The sequence below is a fragment of the Sus scrofa genome, chromosome 11, assembly GCF_054392235.1.
Source record: "Sus scrofa isolate SSC_HxYL_T2T_F1_AM1 chromosome 11, Sscrofa_HxYL_maternal_Yorkshire_Landrace_v2.0, whole genome shotgun sequence".
NCBI classification, from domain to species: domain Eukaryota; kingdom Metazoa; phylum Chordata; class Mammalia; order Artiodactyla; family Suidae; genus Sus; species Sus scrofa.
The window spans coordinates 19665869-19682289 of record NC_139393.1 but is presented as its reverse complement, the minus strand read 5'-3'; the positions used below and the strand labels follow the sequence as shown (position 1 = coordinate 19682289).

The 16421-nt window shown below is 42.2% G+C and overlaps 1 protein-coding gene across 50 annotated transcripts in view; it reads right to left on the bottom strand.

The window, feature by feature from the left end:
* The window catches only part of RCBTB2 (RCC1 and BTB domain containing protein 2), a 76325-nt gene extending 63227 nt beyond the window's left edge, over positions 1 to 13098 (bottom strand). For 35 of the 50 annotated variants that reach the window (XR_014819365.1, XR_014819362.1, XR_014819366.1 and 32 more), the window contains exon 1: positions 12947 to 13098. The gene's annotated coding sequence lies outside the window, so the exon portion shown is untranslated. Of the gene's footprint in view, positions 1 to 12491; positions 12603 to 12946 lie in introns of those variants that run through there. The other 15 variants (XR_014819367.1, XR_014819372.1, XR_014819361.1 and 12 more) reach the window with 1 other exon arrangement.
* Positions 13099 to 16421: the final 3323 nt, after the last annotated feature.

Sequence of the window (16421 nt, the reverse complement as noted above, 5' to 3'; positions counted from 1 at the left end):
GACTCGTACCCCTAGGAAGCAGCTGGAAAAAGGAAAAACCCTCACCCCCTGGAAAGTACCCCACCAGCGAGGAAACCAGCCAGGACAGAGGGGGAACTCTGGAGGACCGGAGAAGAACACAACAACTGATGTAAAGCAGTTAAAGTGGAAGCATTCCTGTCACCGTCACTGGCCTGCATTTCCCAACCACAGGCTGGTGCAGCCAGCAGCCAGGAACTGAAACTCCAGCTTTGGAGATCAGACTCAGAGAGAGAGCTGGGTCTGGCTACACGGGGAAAAACTAGGATTAATAGCATGGAGACAGCCTGGAAGGACTAGAGTCTGGAAAGTCCACATCTGTGGCTGTAAGCTGAGGAAAGACGGTTGGACTTGGAAGATGTGCACCACTGCTGGGGGAGGCCTGGCAGGAAGGAGCAGGATCTACCACTGGAATCTTACCCTCTGCAAGTGCTCTCAGGCTGCAACACGCCAACTACTCCAGCTCCAGGATGTATCCTTGAGCAGCAGCTACTTAGCAATAGTTGGGGAGAAGCCCACAGCCCTTCAGGCTACAGAGAAAGTGGAGCAAGAATAGGGAACCCTTGGAGCAGGCAGAGGGAACTCGGGAATAACACAGGCCCCACGACAGCAGCCAGGCAGGGGAACACTGAAGCAATTGCTGCAAACAGTGCAGAAGGCTCAGGGAGTCATGCATGGCCTGGTATGTCGGCAAAGAGCCATGATCTGCATAGGGGGTGGCGAAAGTTATTTCGGAAACAGCACAAACCCTGGGCAATTGCAAGGGTCTGGGTCCTTCTGGGCAGTCAAAGAGCTGTGATCTGCCTAGGGGGCCAACAAAGTGAATTCGGAAACGGTGTGGATGGTTCCAGAGTCGCCAGGGGCCTTCCGGGTGGGCATAGAGTCACAATTTGCCTAGGGAGCAGAGAAAGTTATTTTGGAAACAGCACAAGTAATTCCGAGAGTCGCGAGGGGCCTGCTGGGTGGGCAGAGAGCTGCAAAAAGCCCACTGAACTGGCAAAGTTATTTCAGAAACACCACAAACAGTTCTGGGAGTCTCAAAGGCACAGTGAGCAGGCGGAGTGATCTCGAGAATAGCACAAGCTCCATGACCTCTGCCAACAATCAAGCAGGGCACTGCAGAAGCAGGGTTAAGTTGCACAGCTACTCAAAAGGGCTGAGAGGGCCCTGCTGGTGCACATTTTACTTTGCTGTGGCTACAGGAAGCACTCTGTTATCTGCCCAGTAAGGGAAGGGACTGCCAGAACACTGCAGGTCCTACAGCTACAGAGAGAGCTTTTGAGCAACATTTAGGGAGCAGCCCCCATCCTTAGGGCTACAGAGAAGACTCCCTAGACCAGCCAAACAAAGGGAGAGATTAAAGAAAGGCCCCTGCCCCCACTATAGGGAGCAGTCCCAAGGGGCTCCTTGACAAAGGGACGATCTAGAGGAGGGGCTGCTCAGGTGCCAACTACAGGACATCGTCCTGAGAGCTACCTAACAGCTAGACAGGTCTCAGGAGCCAGTGCTGCCCCCTGACCACAAAAGCAATCCTGTGAACCATCACCAACTCTCTCATAGGCCCCATTCCTAGCAGCCACCTGGCTCCAGAGGAGGTAGCATAATACCACTGCTCCTATCATGGGCTCTGAGAACACGTGAGCCACTACCACCCCGAGACCTCCAAGACTAGGCACCAGCTGCTGCGTCTACATACCTGCTGTCAAGGGGACAATAAATGCAGACAGTCAGACCTTACAAAACAAAGAAATAGCTTTCAGACAAAGAAACAAGACAAAAACACACAAAAAAACAAGTAAATAAAGAGGAGATAGGTAATCTAATTAAAAAAGAGTTCAGGGTGATGATAGTAAAGATGATCCAAGATCTCGGGGAAAAAATAGAGGCACAGATAGAGAAGTTACAAGAAATGTTTAACAAAGAGCTTAAAAGATTTAAAGAACAAGCAAACTAAGATGGATGACACAACATCTGAGATGAAAAACACACCAGAAGCAATCAACAGCGGGATAATGGAGGCAGAAGAATGAATAAGTGAGGTGGAAGACAGAATGACGGAAATCAATGCCAGAGGGGGAAAAAAAAGAAAATGAAAAGAACTGAAGAGCGTCTAAGAGACATCTGGGACAACATTAAATGTAACCACCAATACTACACCCAGCAAGGCTCTCATTCAGATTCAATGGAGAGAGCAAAAGCTTTTCAGACAAGAAAAAGCTAAGAGAATTCAGCACTTCCAAACCAGCTCTACAACTACTAAAGGAACTTCTCTAGGCAGAAAATAAAAAGCCACAATTAAAAACAAGAAAATTTCAAATGAGAAAACTCACTGGTATTGACCAAAATAATATAAATGCAGAAAATCACCCATTGACAAATATGGTATCAAAACTAGCAAGCATGAGAAGCAAAGACAAATGCAGACCCTGAAAATGAATTTGAAATTAAGAGAACTGCAACCCAAAACAATTCTGTACACATATAGATGGTTACATCCCAATCTAAAGGGAACCACAAACCAAAACGCTATGATGGGCACACACATAAAAAAAAGAAAAAGCAGGAGTTCCCTTTGTGGTGCAATAGAAACAAATCCAACTAGTATCCATGAGGATGTGGGTAGGATCCCTGACCCTGCTCAGTGGGTTAGGATCCAGCGTTGCTGTGAGCTATGGTGCAGGTCGCAGAAGTGGCTAGGATCTGGCATTGCTGTGGCTGTGGTACAGGCCAGGAGCTGCAGCTCTTTGACGAACCCTAGTCTGGAAACTTCAATATGCTGCACCTACAGTGCAAGAAAGTAAGTTAGGAAGGGAGGGAGGAAGGAAGGGAGGAAGAAAGAAGAAAAAGCAATCCAAAGACAACACTAAAGATAGTTGGCAAATCATAAGAGAAGACAAGAAAAGAAGATGGGAAGAAAAAAGGAACCAAAGTAACAATTCAAGACAATTAACAAAACGGCAATAAATATATACTTAAATATGCTAAGAGACCCACGTCAGTCCTAAGAACACACACAGACTCAAAGTGAGGGAATGGAGGAAAATATTACATCCAAATGGAAATCAAAGGAAAGCAGGAGTAGCAATACTCACATCAGAAAAAACAGATTTTAAAATAAAGAAGGGTAAAAGAAGTAAAAAATAAATAAATAAATAAAATAAAAGAGGGTACAAGAAATAAAGACAGACACTACACAATGATCGAAGGACCAATCCAGGAAGATGTAACAATTGTAAATATATATGCACCCAACATAGCAGTAACTCAATGTATAAGGCAACTGCTACAGCCATAAAAGGAGAAAGAGACAGTCATACAATAACAGTGGGGACTCTAACACCCCACTTACATCAATGGACAGATTATCCAGACAGAAAATCAACAAGGAAACACAGGCCTTAAATGACACCCTAGACCAGAGAGACTTAACTGACATTTATAGAACATTCCACCCCCAAGCAGCAGAATATACATTCTTCTCAAGTGCACGTGGAACATTCTCCAGGATAAATCACATCATGAGCCACACAGATCAAGCCTTAGCAACTTTTTTTTTTTTTTTTTTGGTCTTTTGGTCTTTTTAGGGCCACACCTGCGGCATATGGAGGTTCCCAGGCTAGGGGTCTCATTGGAGCTGTAGCCACTGGCCTACACCAGAGCCACAGCAACGTGGGATCCCAGCAGTATTTGTGACCTACACCACAACACAGCTCACGGCAACGCCAGATCCTTAACCCACTGAGCGAGGTCAGGGATTGAACCTGCAATCTCATTGTTCCCAGTTGGATTTGTTAACCACTGAGTCACGATGAGAACTCCCAAGCCTTAGTAACTTTTAAAAAGTTGAAATTATTTCAAGCATTTTCTCTGACAACAATGCAATTAGACTAGAAATAACTACAAGGAAAAAACAGCAAAAAACACAAACTCCTGAAAACTAAACAGTATGCTACTGAACAACCAATGGATCATTGAAGAAATCAAAGAGGAAATCAAAAGATACTTAAAGACAAATAACAATGAAGATAAAAATTTCTAAAACCTATGGGACATTTCAAAAGCAGTTCTGAGAGGGAAGTTTATAGCAATATAATTTTATCTCGGAAAATAAGAAAAAGCTCAAATAGACAACTTAAACTTACTCCTAGACTAACTAGAGAAGGTAGACAAAGCCCAAAATTAGTAGAAGGAAAGAAATTATAAAGATCAGAGCAGAAATAAATGACATAGAGACAAAGAAAACAATGGAGAAGATCAATGAAACCAAAAGCTGATTCTTGGGAAAGATCAATAGAATTGATAAACCTTTAGCCAGACTCATCAAGAAAAAAAGGGAGAGGGCTCAAATCAATAAAATTAGAAATGCGAAAGGAGAAATTACAACAGACAACACAGAAATACCAAGTATTCATGAGAGACTACTACGAGCAGCTATACGCCAATAAAATAGACAACCTAGAAGAAATGGACAGATTCTTACAAAGGTACAACCTACCAAGACTGAACCAGGACGAAATTGAAAATATGAATAGACCAATCACAAATACTGATTGAAAATGTGATTTAAAAACTTCCAAAAAACCAAAGTCCAGGACCTGATGGCTACACAGGCAAATTCTATCAAAACTTCAGAGAATAGTTCACACTTATTCTTCTGAAACTCTTCCAAAAAAATAGCAGAGGAAGGAACACCCCCACACTGATTCCATAAGACTACCATCACCCTGATACCAAAACCAGACAAAAAGAAAATTACAGGCCAATACCACTGATAAACATAGGTGTAAAAATCCTCAACAAAATACCAGCAAACCAAATACAAATATATATTAAAAGGATCATGCACCATGATCAGGTGGGATTTATCCCAGTGACCCAAGGATTTTTCAGTATTCACAAGTCAATCGGTGTGATACACAACTGACTGATCAACAAACTGAAAAATAAAACCACATCAAACCGAAAAATAAAAACCATATGATCATCTCAAAAGAAGCAGAAAAAGCTTTTGACAAAACTCAACATCCATTTCTGATAAAAAGTCTCCAGAAAGTGGGCACATAGGGAACCTACATCGACTTAATAAAAGCCATATGTGACAAACCCACAACTAACATCATTCTCAATGGAAAAAAACTGAAACATTTCCACCAAGATTAGGAACAAGACAAGGATGGCCGCTTTCACCACTGTTGCTCAACATAGTTTTGGAAGTCCTAGCAATGGCAATCATAAAAGAAAAAGATATAAAAGGAATCCAAATTGGAAAAGAATAACTAAAACTATCTCTTTGCAGATGATATACTAAGAAAATCCTAAAGCCACTACCAGACAACTGCTACAACTCATCGATGAATCTGGCAAAGTTGCAGAATGCAAAATTAATACACAGAAATCAATTGCATTTCTATATACTAACAATGATAGATCAGAAAGAGAAATCAGGGAAACCATCCTATTACCATTCCATCAAAAAGAATAAAATATCTAGGAATAAACCTACCTAAAGAGACAAAAGACCTATACTCTGACAACTATAAGACACTGATGAAAGAAATCAAAGTTGAGGAGTTCCCATTGTGTCACAATGGAAATGAATCTGACTACTACCCATAAGGATGCAGGTTCAATCCCTGGCCTTGCTCAGTGGGTCAGGGATCTGGCCTTGTGGTGAGTTGTGATGGCCCTGTGGTGAGTCCTGTGTTGCTGTGGCATAAGCTAGCAGCTGTAGCTCCAATTCAACCCCCAGCCTAGCAACTTCCACATGCCACAGATATGGCCCTAAAAAGCAAAAAAAAAAAAAAAAAAAAAAAAAGAAAGAAATCACAGATGACACAAACAGATGGAAAGATATACCATGCTCTTGGACTGAAGAGTCAATACTGTCAAAGTGACTGTACTACCCAAGGCAATCTACAGATTTAATGCAATTCCTAACAAATTACCAAGAATGTTCTTCACAACATTTTAACTACCATACAATCCAGCAACTGAACTCCTGGGAATATATCCAGGCAAAACATTCATTTAAAAAGATACATGAACCCCCATGTTCATCACTGTACTATTCACAAGAGCCAAGACATGGAAATGACCTAAATGTACACTGACTGAAGAAGGGATTAAGAAGACGTGGTACATATATACAATGGAATACTACTCAGCCATAAAAGGACAAAATAATGCCATTTGCAGCAGCATGGATGGACCTAGAGATTCTCATACTAGGTCAGAAAGAGAAAGACAAATACCATATGATATCACGTACTTGTAGAATCTAAAATATGCCACAAATGACCTTATCTACAAAAGAGAAATAGATCCTGGCCAAGGAAAGGAGACTTGTGATTGCAAGGGGGAGTGGAGAGGGAGTGGAATGGACGGAGTTAGGGTTGGTGGATGTGAACTGTTACATTTGGACTAGATGGGCAGTGGGGTCCTACGGTATAGTACAGGGAACTGTGTATGATTGGGTCACTTTACTGCACAATAAAAATTGAAGAAACATTATAAATCAACAACACTTACATTAAAAAATTAATAAAAAATAAAATAATATACAAAAAACCTTAAAAAAACTAAAAAAAAGAAGTACCATATGATCCAGCAATCTCACTGGGCATATATCCAGAGAAAACTCTAATTTGAAAAGATACATGCACCCCAATGTTCACTGCAACACTGTTTACAGTCACCAAGACACGGAAGCAACCAAAATGCCCACTGACACAGGAATGGATAAGAGGATGTGGTACATATATACAATGGAATATTATTCAGCCAAAAAAAAAACCAAATAATGTCAGAAACATGGATGGGCCTAGAGATAATCATACTAAGTGAAGTAATTCAGACAGAGAAAGATGTTTTCTCACTTACATGTAAAATCTAATAAAAATGATATAAAATTTAACTTACTTAAAAAACAAAAGATTTCAAAACCAATCTTATGTTACCATAGGTGAAACAACTGGAGGGAGGGAAGAATTGGGAGGGTGGGAATAACACAAACATACTACTTACTGTACAAAACAGATGATTAACCAAAACCTACTGTATAGCACATGAAAATCAACTCAATAGTCTATAATAACCTATACGGGGAAAAAAAGAATGGATATATATTTACATGCATGACTGATTAAATTTGCTGTACACCTGAAACTAATACAACATTGTAAGTCAACTATACTCCAATAAGAGGAAAAAAAAAAAAAAAAAAAAAAAGAAATGGAAGAATAAGTACCTTCTCCAGTCAGAAGCTCCTGCGACTGACCTCTGCCTTTAGAGAGTCCAAACTGGAGACCCTCAAGAGCCAATGTTCCATGTTCTTACAAGAGTAATTTTTGAAACCAAATATGTATCAACTAGGTGATCTTTTGCATGACATTTCCTATTTTGGCTATTTTCCTAAACTTGTATAGTCCAATGATTTATTTCCAAATTATCCCCATTTGGGGCAGATAAATTTTTCTTACATGTTGTATTTTGAGGTTTTCCCTACATTCTTAATTAACTACATAGGTAAAGATTTGTGGACAAGAAAACAGTTTTTCGGGAGTTCCCATCATGGTGCAGTGGAAACAAATCTGACTAGGAACCATGAAGTTGTGGGTTCGATCCCTGGACTCACTCAGTGGGTGAAGGAACTGGCGTTGTGATGCGCTGGGGTATAGGTTGCAGATGCGGCTCTGATCCTGTGTTGCTGTGGTGTAGGCCAGCAGCTGTAGCTCTGATTAGACCCCCAGCCTAGGAACCTCCATATGGCATGGGTGTGGTCCTTAAAAAAAAAAAAAAAAAGATAGTCTTTCAATAATTGAACATGATAACATAGCCATTCCTAATGCTCTTGAAGAACAAGTCAAATAATTCATTTCCCTGTACAAAGCATTTAACAGGCAGTCTCTACATGTTATTATTGGTAAAATAATCAGTATTAATCAGTGTGTTTGCTAATACTATAATGTGTCACATTACTTCATAATACCTCCAATCTAAATGAGTTAAACTGATTATAGGACATTCATGTGCCTACCTCATTCAACAAAACCGATTTAGTACCTGCAGCAGGCACTAAACTGAAAACAAATACATCAAAAGGAAAAAAAAAAGTGGAGCAAAAGCATACCCGGCTGCTCACAGGCGCTTGTGTCAACACTACCCCAACACAGTGGTAATGTGGGCCTTAAGAGCTCATTAACTCAACACACTATATCTATAAGCAAATGCATTTTCCATAGAAACTGGCATTTTACAACTAATTAGAAGCTTCTAAATGCTGGTATCTGTTAGCTAAAAGTGATCTTAGAAGAAAAAGTGAAAAAAATAGGAAATTTTTCAGAGAAATCCCAATGTCATGTATTTTTAAAATCCAACTTAATATGAGGTCAACTCTAAAGCTATGCTTAAGATGTTTCAATAAGTTTATTAAAAAGTCTTCTTGCAATACAGAACTCCATGCTTTTAACAAAGTTTCCCATCTGGGCAACACAGTTAATAAAGCTTTTATAATGAAAGAGATAGGACAAGAAAGAAAACCAGTGTCTTTTAGGACACCAACACAGTTTACCCTATCAGTGTGCTAATGAGCTACAGACCAAGTAAATGTCAATGGGATAATGATGGTTCCCACCTACATGCTTAACTGAATCTTTAAATGGTGTCATCTGAGGTAAGAAATAATATAAATATGTATACATGTAACATAAAGTAATTAAACATATCCCAATTACCACTTGCAGAAAAAGGTTTTAGGTATAATTTACCTCCACTTGAGTTAGATATCCTAAGTCAATGACAACAGTAAGATACCTACACAGCTGCTAACTAAAGTGGGGCAATTATAAACAGGATGAGCAAAACTAAAAAGCCAAAAGCATAACTAAAACTAAACCACAACCTCAAAGGAGATGATACTGCCACATCTTAATGATAAACAGCAAACTGACCTATGGAACCCAGAAACAGCTGTTATTTTATTTTTTTTCTTTTTAAGGCTGGGGACCTGCACATACGGAAGTTCCTGTGCCAGGGGTTGAATCAGAGAAGCAGCGGAAGCCTAGCCACAACCACCCTGGATCAGAGCCACATCTGCAACCTACACCACAGCCGTGGCAATGCCAAATCCTTAACCCACCAAACAAAGCCAGGGATTGAACCTGCATCCTCACAGACACTATGTCAGGTTCTTAACCCACTGAGCCACAATGGGAACTCCACAGTTGCTATTTGATTTATTTCATTGTAAAAAGGTTTCCAAATTTTGCCAAGAGTGATCAAGCAGATCTTCAAAGCCAAGGTGCATGTAGTTTGAAGAGATCAGTGAACTCATCAACATTGGTCTTTTCAGCCAAGCACAGCAAATATGAAGCCAAGCACTTTCAAATATGAAAAATAATCAACATAAACTATGCAGTTGTAGACTGTTGTATTAGCTAAAATGAACTGGTACTTGAGACATTTGTAAATCCATTTGAAATTTAGATCCTTACAGAACTAATACATTTTCAAAGCCCCTAACATGCTTATTGAATAGAATCTTAGTTGTTAAAGATCTGTGCCCCACAACACAAATATTCCTACAACATGTAGCCCCTCTTGGCCTTGGCTCATTCCCACTTGCAGTTTATAGTCTTCAGTCAAATACACTCAGCATAATATAGAACATATAATAATGTGGTCATAATTCATCATTTACTCACACAGTATCACCCACTGGTATTTGCCAGCTCAAAAGTCTTTCATGGGGAGATAAACATACTAGATATGAGCTCAGATTAGATTCACAAAGCTAAAGACATAAAGACACACATTCCAAAGTGAGACTAATGCTGAAAAAAAACTATTAAGCCTTAAATTCCCTGGACACTTTCACGTTAAGATGGGATCACCATGTAAATTATGTTCTTTCTGGATACCGAAAGCAAAAAGGATCCTTCCACTGAAAGACACTATGAAGATCCTCCCTTTCAGGAAGGCAAGCTAGCTGCTCCTCTGAATAAAAACCCCCAAATAGCCCTCCGTCTTCACCCTTGAACAGGAGTCCTTGACGTCATTCTGCAACCCTGATAACTCCATTCCTGATCTCAAATCTCTTTCCTGCTCAATTTTGATTAATAGCAAGTCAACTCTGGTAAACCTCAAAAGCTGCAGCATCTTAGGGGCATTTTAATTTCACTTTAGCCAAGTGATAAAAACAAAATTAAATATGACGAACTTCTCAACTCACAAGCAAATCCCATGGGTACTCTACAGTTTTAGATTAATAACTTTTGATGTTTAAACATAGTGTTTTATAATCCACTTAAGTAAAGGAGCCAAAGGGAAAAACACTTTACTTTCTAAAATTGTTCCTCTCATCAGCCCACTTTTCTAAGTATCCTTTAATTGTGGACTGCAGTTTGGTCAGGCTTGTGGGTCCACTCAGAAATCTCCAAGAGCAATACTTTAGTACCTTAAAGGATGACATCATACCAGGTGAATATCTTCAACACAGTTTCAAATAAACAAATGCAACGACCACTCTTAGAAAATTCACTAGTCATCCAGTCAGAGGGACATTAAGAAGCAATTGCAACGTGCAATAACATGTGAAAATATACATTTTTCTCAACTCATCTGTACGATTTCTTTGGCTAATTTTTTCCATTCAAGATCCCAGTTCCTTCATTCCATGAGGCGCATTAAACTGTAAAATCCTGAATTATATGAACTCTATGTGGAAAAACAATTTTTTTGCACTTATATACTATAAAAGACAGTTACGTTTGTCACAACGAACATGCTGTGGGGCCCTACGAAAGACAAATAGAATGGTTAAAAACAGTGTCTCCCAGAAAGATAAACTCTTAAAAACCAGTTCTCCATCATGAACATAACCTTCAGATTATCCTCCATGCCCCCATAACCACGCTGTTTAAAACTGCAACCCACCCCTCTACTCTGCCCCCTTACTCTACTCTTTTTTCATTTTTTTCAGAGTGCTTAAAACTTCCTAACAAATAATTAAATGTGTATACTGTAAATCACTCTTTGCTAGACAGTACACTCCAGAGGGAAGGGATCTTTGTCTCTTTTGTTCACTGACATATTCTAAAGCACCTAGACACGACCTAATACAAAGCAGTCACTCAATTAATCTTTCTTGAATGAATCCATATTGTGACTTCGGTAAAATATTTCTGGAGTTAAATTCCAATTTCATTTATACAGCTGACAAATATCTACTGAGCTACTATGATTACTTGGGATTAAGTCTGGGGGAGACAGATCATACAAATATATCATATCAGATAGTGGCCAGTGCTACAAAGCCAAATAGAGCAGGGTTGTACATGGGAGAGGAGAGCAGTGGCTATTTTAGATGAAGTAGTCACCTCTGAAGTGACTGCGATTGTTTTGAAGCCTGAATGAAGTTGGGTGCTATGCAGATATGGGTAGAGGGGGAAAGTGAACTCTGAGCATAAAGGAAACCGCCCAGGCCTACGGATCGAGGCCCGCTTGGTAAACCAGTAACAGCAGTTAAGGCTTGCTGGTAGGCATAGGGGATGCAAGAATGTATCCTTCCACTTGCCTTTACCTACTACTTAATAACATGCACATATTGCCTAGTGCCCTGGGAAACAGAGATTACATTTCACCTAGAGTACTCCGATTTTCTGATAGTAAATGCTTCTTCTATTCCACCATCCAGCATCTTCTATATCCAGCTCATGATATAACATTACAAGGCACACAGCAATAACACTGCTAAAAATCATTCCAAGAATAGCCCCAGGAGTAGGAAACTGACTTAACCAAGTACCACCTGCCCAGGAAAGTGTAAATCCAAGCAGGAACTTAGTACTAGAGAGGTCAAAGCCAAGAGACTCAATGAAACTGAACAGCGACTGCCACTTCGGAGTCAGGGGGTGGGGGGAGCATCGTTGTAAAGCACTGTTTATGAATTCCACCACTCTTCAGCTCGGACAAAGGCTACGTCGCCAAGTACGGTACCAGGCAACTCTACGACATGCATTTTGCCAGAGTCCTGGGCTCTACCTGTTTCGACATTTTATGTAATGTCCCAAAGAACAAAAGCAAAAAGTTCGCTCCAAACTCGCTTTCCAACTCTGGCAGGAAGTTCTTTCTGGACCAGGGCGGAGCACTAGTAAAGTTCTGAGCGTCTGAAAATCTCTATTTCCGGGGCTAAGCAGAGCAGTATCTCCCGGCTAAAACGAGGAATTTTAGCAACTTCTCCCCATTCCTCCACAGCAGTTCCCAAACAGCTCCTCCTAGCTTAAACTTTTCTGCGCTATCCCTCGAAATCAGGACCAAAAGTCCAAGGCACAGTCATGAATTCAGCGAGCCGGGGGCTGAGGACGAGAGACTAGAGCGGAGCCGACAGAAATGAAGACAGCAGCCTACGGGGGGCGGAGAGTGGGAAAGGAGGGCGAAACTCCGAGGCAGGAGCCTCCCTCGTGCCCAAGACGAACCTCAGCCGCCGGGACCGAAGGAGGTGAAGCCTGCGGGCCGACTACAGCCCTGAGGAGACTCCACACGCGACCCTCCCCGCGGCGTAGCCCCTCCGCCTCTCGCGCAGGCGCAGCACCCCCTCGGCCCGGGTCGGGGTACAATCCCGGAGCCGTGCGCCTGGGCCCCGCCAGCGCGTTTGCGCACGCGCCGCGACACCTCGGCCCTTGGCCTGGGCGGGGGTGTCGCCCCAGAACCCCGCGCCCAGGCCCCCTCCAGCCAATTTGCGCACGCGCGGAGACGCCTGGGCTTGCGACTCGGGCGGGGCTCTCAACCCAGAGGTTACTTCTCGCGGTCGCCGCGTCCCGGAGGTCGGGCTGCGGTGAGGGAGAGAGGAGGGCCGCCCCGGACCTGAGAGCGGGCCGCTTCTAGCCCGACGCCCCTTCTGGACTTAGTACGCCACCCCCCATTTTCTCACCTCATCGCAGGCCCGGGTCACATCCCCGTCGCCTCCTCGGTCGCCCGTTACTGCTAGGTCGGGGGCCCGCAGCCGCGACGTGTTGGCGCCTCCCCCTGCAGCGGCCTGGCCTCGGCGGGATGCGCTCGGGTGCCCTGCGCGGGAGGGAAAAGGAAAAGAGCGCACCCGAGGGGAGGGGAGGGGGCGGGCGACGGCGCCTAGCCCCTCCTCTCGGCTCCGTCGCCCACCGCCGCCCGCGCCGCTTTCTCGCCGACTCCCTCTTCCCTCCCAGTGGACCCCTAGGACTTCACACCCCCCTCCCCCGCTGGGTCCATCTCTGCCTTTTTCCCGAGGGTTCCCCTGAGGGACACCCCCATCTTCTCCAGGGTTGTGGTCCCCTCAGGCTTGGGAATTTGGAGATGCCCGACCCAGAAGGGTGAGGCGCGCGTGATGCACTGGCAACCTTTTCTACAATCGTTCTGCCCCAGTCTCTTCCAGCTTTTCTACTGGTGGTCCTTACATCGGGAGCTCGGATCATTTCTTCTCGTGGTGTCCCTGTTTTCCCCTCACTATTGTGGGGCTGAAGTCCTGTACTTTTCTAATACAAAGACTAAAATAACGAGTGGTGGGTGCTGAGAGTAGTCACGTGAATTCCTTTGGGACCAAGGTCTTCTGGAACGACTACTCCCTCCCTTTATTAATTTGCAGTAATTTCTTGTATTTCACAGCATTTCCCTTGGCCTTTGTCGATTGTAGTAAATGCATCACAGCTTATAATGAGCATTAATTTCTTACACTTCGTTGGCTGGAGTGGGTTTTGGTAAAATGCTCCACACCTGATTGTTACTAGTTGTTCCTGTGGAGTAAGCTGATTGCTTTTACATTGGCTTTTAAATGAGGACACAGGTTCAACGTTCAAATGATTTGCCACAAGTATCACAGCTGGATGGAATAACCGCAATTTCAACCCAGGATGACCATGTCCGTCTTTTGTTTGGTCTGGCTTTTGTCCTTTCTTTGGAAAAGCATCCTTCCAGAATATCTAGCTCTTTTTATTGCTGCTGCTATAGTTGGCACACACTTAGGTCACGAGAGCATAGTTCTCTGAGCCCCAAAAAGGATTTTGTCGGATATAAAGTTTTTAAAATAATTTTAATGATTTTCAATAATTTTATAATTTTTTTGATTTTATAGGGTATTAGCAGGGCAGAAGTCTTACATCCATGTAAAGCAAACTTTCTCCTTGAAACAGCCTTCAGTCTTTTAATATAAACTGTTATATTAACCATGAGTGAAAGGACAGCTTGGAGCTTTGATTTGAAAATGATTATTAGCAAGAACTCCTTCAATAGTATTTATCTAAGGGAGAAGATGGCCAGACTACAGAGAGTACTCAGATGAGGTGGGATTATCACTAAACATACTTTCTTTATACAGCAGTTATTTGCAATGCTTGTATCTCACTACGTTATGAATTTGTGTGTGTGTGTGGCCACACCCACATGTACAGAAGTTTCTGGGCCAAAGATTGAATCCAAGCCACAGCTGTGGCAATACGGGATCCTTAACCCTCTGCACCAGGCCAGGGATCCAACCTACCCTCTACAGCAACCCAAGCCACAGCAGAGACAAAGCAGGATCCTTAACCTGCTGCACCACCAAGGGAATTCCCATAAGCTTTTTCATTTCAACACCACTTCCCTAAAGTACCATCAGCTCTGTAGGCAGGCATCTGATTTCACCACATGTTTTGAATCTATGTAGTGTTTTTAAATATAATAATTTGGATTTATTTACCATTTTAAGTTAATAATATTGAAATGTATATATTTTGTTTTACCTTTACATTACACTGTGCAGTAGGTAAATGTTGTCATACTATGCAGTAGGTAAAAGTTTATTGTTGAGTCACTTTTAACATGAGAGATTTAGCAAATCTTGGTAATTTATGTTTCTTTGCATTAACTCTTGCTTTGTCCCATCAAACTTAGAAAAGTCACAGAGCTGAGAGAGATTAAGTATCAATCCTCTTTTTATAGATGCCCTGATTGTGAAGTAAGTTGTTTCAAGTCCTTGGAATTGTAGTTTAAATGCTCTTACCAACACACCATTCCAATCATAAAACAAATGGCAGGATTTCATTATCTAGCAAATGCGTGATAACAATGCCACTGAACAAGATGGAAAGGTACAGTTGTGACTGAGCAGGGCCCTATGGGGCTCCTGGGCACTATAGCCTTTCTATGTCCTCCATTTCTTGTTTGTAGGAAATGGGCCTCATTCAGCCTCCATGGCCTTCCCTGAGTTCCAAGTTGCTGATGGGGAAGAGAGGAGATGCAAAGACAAGAGAGGAATAGTCAAGCAACAATAGTACAGCCCTGGAGCAGTATCCTTGTTCCCCCTCAAGGGATACACATAATTTCATAGGCATCTCATGCACCTAAGAGAAAGTTATATTCCTTATGCTTCTTTTAGAAACTCAGCAGCTTTAAAACTCAACAGCTTGGAGCCCTTCCTTTTGCTTCTTCCTCATTTGATTGCACCCTAAATACCATCACCTATAAGCTAAAGATGAGGCACCCTGAGTGCAATTGCCTGTGGGGTAAAGATTATCATCACATGATGTTTTTCAAAACTTTTCTGGTTTGTTCTAATCTCTGATCAATACACCCTTTTCCTAAGTATTGCCATGACCCAGAAGACCACCACCAGGATTACAATGACAACTCTTGACACCAACCTCAATGGCTGCGATTCCCCGAAAGAAAGAATGCATGTTTGCCCCAACCCTGATTCTTATCCGAAAGCCTGCTTTTCTCCCTTTATGCTATCCAACTCCCTTCAGTTCTTCCCCAAAGGAGGGCACAGTCTTTAAAGCATTGGCCTGCTGTGGCCTCCTTTGCCTGGCAAAGCAATAAAAGCTATTTTTTTCTCCTTCACCCAAAACTCTGTAGCAACTCTGCGTTTCTATTCAGCATTGGTGGGCGGAAGCTGAGTTTCAGCAATACAGGTACACCTCATAGAGAGCCAAGTCCAAGGAATTCTTTTTAACTTTTTAAAGTAACGATAGATTCACACGAAGCTGCAAGGATAGTTCAGAGAGGTCTCATGTGCCTGGTCTGTTTCCCCCAGATATATTTTATAAGTGGAGAAAATTTACCCATTAATTTGTCTGTTCTCTGAAAAAGCTCATTATAGATTTAATAATGATAGCTGCAATTTTTTGAGCACCTGTTTCATACCAGTAGCTTTATCTATATTATCTCATTTGGAGCTCACAGAAGTCCTGTAAGGCAGAAGTGATCCTCAGTTCGTGGCTAAGGTAACTCAGATTCCAAGAGTCACTTCCATCAGGTCCCAAGGCCAGATCTAACTGCCTTGCACATTTCACGTTTTCCACATTAGGGAGAGCTAAAGTTCATTCATTCCTTACACTGTGTTCCCACAGAATCCTGACGATTAACAAAAGCATTTTATTATCATTTGTCAAAAATTT